Here is a 4,482-nt window from a genome sequence, read left to right on the forward strand (position 1 = left end):
ACACTCCGGCTCGGCGCGCTGTGAATCCCAAAGGCCCCAGGGCCAGTGGAAAGGAAGCCTGCTCCGAGGGAGATCGCGGCCCGCGGAGGACGTTTCTTTGGACAAGGAGCGGGCGTCCCGCAGAGCAGACGTACCGTGACGCGCGTGTGCGCGGCTCTACAGCTCCATTCCCGACACCCCTGCGGCGCCAGCGCAGTCACTTCCCCAGAGCCAAACCGCACCCAAAGCAGCAGCCTGTTGACAATGCAGCGGGAGGCGGATCATCTCGGGGAAAGGTTTTGGGGTCTCCTGTCAACGGGCAGCCGCCATGACAACAGCAAACCCTGCAGGTGGACATGCGCATGCATGGGTGGGAGAGCACAAACCATCTACCGGGGAAACCCCTTCCAACACAGCCTCACGATCAATACAAGTGCGAGGTCTGGTCAAAGTCCCATTACCGATAGGACCTCACCGAGGAACCCCCGCCCTAAGGCTATGGCCCCACAGGGCCGGGCGCGGAAGAAACCCAGACCAGAAGGCAGTCCTTGCTCTGAGCAGCTTACAGGGTAGGTCGACTGGAGGGAGGGGGGAAGCAAGGTGATCAGTGGGATGGGGGGCAGACAGCACATTACTGCAACCTATCCTCTGCTGGGTCGTTTAATCTTTGAGGCTGGGAACTGGCTGGCCAGAGCTGGAGAGCGAGGAGGACCCCACCCCATCAGCACAGGAGAGAAAGCACCTGACATCACACCAGCAGCAGCCAAAGACCCTGCTGCTTCTCCCTGCTCCGACCCACAACTTCCTGACCCAGTCTTAGCAGACAAGGGTGCATGGTGGGGCCACTTGGACCCTGCAGCTCTGAGCCCGGATGGTTTCCCAGCTGTACGAGTGATGGCCAGCGCCAGCACATGGAGGCACTTACGTCGTTTAGATCAGGGTCCTGCGCAGGAGCATGGTTTCAGTTCGGGATTGAGTGGCTTGCAAGCCCTGTTAGATCATTGGCTTTTCCTCTGCTCTACCTCTGAGCACATCGGTTTTGCATGATTTCAGCAGGAGTGGGACTACAGTTCTTACTTGTTTCGAGACAATAAAGCTACCTGAAAATTGCTTGCTGGGATGGAGTGTGGTTTTACTATCTGATTAGGACAGAGGTGAGAAATTAGTCACTTCGCAGTGAATCAACACAAGAGAGGCAGCGACTGTGATGCTGGAGGACTTGATGGGAGCTCTTGCCAAGGCTGTAGGTGTCCGCTGAGCACTGACAAACTCGTAAGCGGAAGGCAGAGCAGCTCAGGTGTATTTTAGACTGGTCCAAGGCAGGGACACATTTGCAGATGAGGTTGGTACGTTGCTGCCTGTGTTATTCCTGCTCGGGATGTTGGTATCCTGCGCCCTAAGGACACGTGTGGGGTTTGCTGTAGAACCGTCCAAATGCCAGGTGCGAGGAGCTGCTCCCATGTCTAACAAGAAAGGCTAAAGCTAAGCAGGCCAGTGGGAAGCAGTGTGCTACAAAGACCTAGCCAATGGCCCTCGTGTCACCTGCAAGAAAGCGCCTCTCAGCAGCTGGAATCCTGCAAGGAGGAAATAAAGCCAGCGGACGTGAACAAGTCTTCAGCTTGGGACTCTCGCAGGGCTGAGCGAAGAAGAGAAAGCTGAGATACCAGTGCAGCCTGGCTTAGCCCTCAAAGGCACACAGTGCTGACGGACAGCTAGATCTCCGCCCCCTTTTGGAACCTCAGACTGTACATACGTTGCCTGCTTTAATCGGTAAATAACTCCCTCGTTAATAAACCCAGTGTCATTTTTCTGTAGGTTTGGCTAGAAACGTTATCTTTTGGGCAAGCTCGGATGTGGCGACATCCCCTCTTTTGACAGTCACAAAATGGTACGAATAAGCCACTTCCACCCTGTCTTAACATACTGTACATACCCCTCCTCTAACTTCCACTCCAACGCATCTGATGAAGTGGGCTTTACCCACAAAAGCTCCTGCCCTAATCAACCTCTTAGTCTCTGTGGTGCTACTGGACTCCTCGTTGCTTTTGCAGATAAAGACCAACACGGCTAACGCTCTGAGCCCTGGTCTACACAGGGCTTTATTTCGAAATAACCCCCCTTAGGTCGAATTAATAAGCGGCGCGTCCACACTACCACGTCCGTTATTTTGAAATAACAGGCCGCTTATTTCAAACTCCGCACTCCTGCTTTCCTTGGGGGACTAACGCTAATTCCGAAATCGTTATTTCGAAATAGCGGTCGTGTGGACGCTCCGGTGCCACGATTTCAAAATAACGACTCTCCAGAATCGTTCGAACGCATTACTCCCCCATGCCTCCTGGGGCTCTGAGTCGAGGTAGCGCATCCGCATTAACGAAGCCTGCCTCAGACTACTTTCGAGGCTTCTCCGTAATGTGGACACGCTATTGAGATTTAGTTATTTTGGGAGTTCCATCGATTTCAGCTATTCGGAAATAGTTTCCTAGTGCAGATGTGGCCTGAGACAATTGGCCGGGTCAAGTGACTGGCCTGGAAGCAGTGGGATTATATTGTGGACTTGGGGGTAGATTGGAATGCCCAAGAGAGCGGTCTGTATCCATAGCGAGGCTAGGTTGGTACTTCACACTTGCTTCTGGGCTGGGGAAATCTAATTATAGGTGTCCCCTGCTTCTTGACCATCTGCCCTGAGGCTGGCATTCCTGGTCATTACCACTCCAGACAGCATGACAAGTGATTCTTTTCACAGCTGAAACCAGGCTTGCATAATGCCGCTCTCTAAAACAACTTGTTTTGAGACCTCAAGCGGAAGATAACAGATACATCTGCCAACAGGACAGTTTGAAATGACAAAATGCTGGTGTATATGGAGAGGGTTTTGTATGGGATTTTTTCCCCTTCGTCCTAGGCATCTGTTACATGGGTGGGGAAAACACAAGAAAAGATCACATGGAAAATCTAGTGAGCCTATGAATTAAGGTCTTGCCCGGGCTGCATGCAGAGAACCCCTGAATCTGTTATCGCCCAAAAAACTGAGCAAATTTCTAAATGCGCAACATTCAGTATGTGCGTGCTAATGCACTACTTCCCCGAGAGCTCACCCGAGCATCTATCGGCCAGAAACAACAGAGAATGAAGATCTGAAGAGATCTAGTTGTAGCTTATGCTGAGATTCTTCAGGCATCACAGTAATAAAAGGTATTTGTCATATCAACAGCTCGCTGTCTGGCTGGCAGTTGGTTTCTAGCAGAGTGCTCCAAGGGTCAGTTTGGGGCCAGTTTTGTTCAATATCTTTATTAATGACCTGGATGAGGGGATGGATTGTACCCTAAGCAAGTTTGTGGATGACACTAAGCTGGGGGGAGAGGTAGATACGCTGGCGGGCAGAGACAGGGTCCAGAGTGACCTAGACAGATTGGAAGATTGGGCCACAAGAAATCTGATGAGGTTCAACAAGGACAAGTGTAGAGTCCTGCCCTTGGGACGGAAGAATCCCAAGAATTGTTACAGGCTGGGGACCGGCTGGCTAAGTAGCAGTTTGGCAGAAAAAGCCAAACTGGGGGTTACAGTGGATGAGAAGCTGGATATGAATTAACAGGGGGCCCTTGTAGCCAAGAAGGCGAATGGCATATTAGGGGGCATTAGGAGGCGCATTGCCAGCAGATCCAGAGATGTCATTATTCCCCTTTATTCGGCTTTGGTGAGGCCGCATCTGGAGTATTGTGTCCAGTTCTGGGCCCCCCACTACAGAAAGGATGTGGACGCATTGGAGAGGGTCCAGCGGAGGACAATCAAAGTGATGAGGGGGCTGGAGCACATGACCTATGAGGAGCGGCTGAGGGATTTGGGTCTGTTTAGTCTGCAGAAGCGAAGAGTGAGGGGGGATTTGAGAGCAGCCTTCAACTTCCTGAAGGGAGGTTCCAAAGAGGCTGGAGAGAGGCTGTTCTCAGTGGTGGCAGAACAAGGAGCAACGGTCTCAAGTTGCAGTGGGGGAGGTCTAGGTTGGACATTAGGACAAGCTATTTCCCTAGGCGGGTGGGAAGCGCTGGGCTGGGTTCCCTGGGGAGGGGGTGGAGTCTCCATCCCTCGAGGTGTTTCAGTCCCCACTTGACCAAGCCCTGGCTGGGCTGATTGAGTTGGGATTGGTCCTGCCTTGAGCAGGGGGCTGGACTCCCGAGCTCTCTTCCAGCCCTGGGATTCCAGATACTTTTTCACGATGCACCTCAAGCTCGTTCCACGTGCTCAAGGCAGGTTTTGCTGAAAGTTGCCTTTATTCCATTCCCACAGTTGGGAACCGACTCCGATGGACTTCAGGGCAGTCGCTCCGCATCTCCGCTGGGTTTCCTAGACACGGCCCCTTCCTGCAATCTGCCCAAGCCCTAGTCTCTTCCTCCCCGGCCTCTCTCCTGGCTCTCCCGGCAGCTGCTTCTGAAAAGCACTGGGCAGCGCCAGCTCATGCCGAACGCCCGGCCGGCGTGGCCTTGCGGGGATGCCACGTATGCCATT

This window comes from Pelodiscus sinensis, chromosome 3, assembly GCF_049634645.1.
Source record: "Pelodiscus sinensis isolate JC-2024 chromosome 3, ASM4963464v1, whole genome shotgun sequence".
Taxonomy (NCBI): Eukaryota; Metazoa; Chordata; order Testudines; family Trionychidae; genus Pelodiscus; species Pelodiscus sinensis.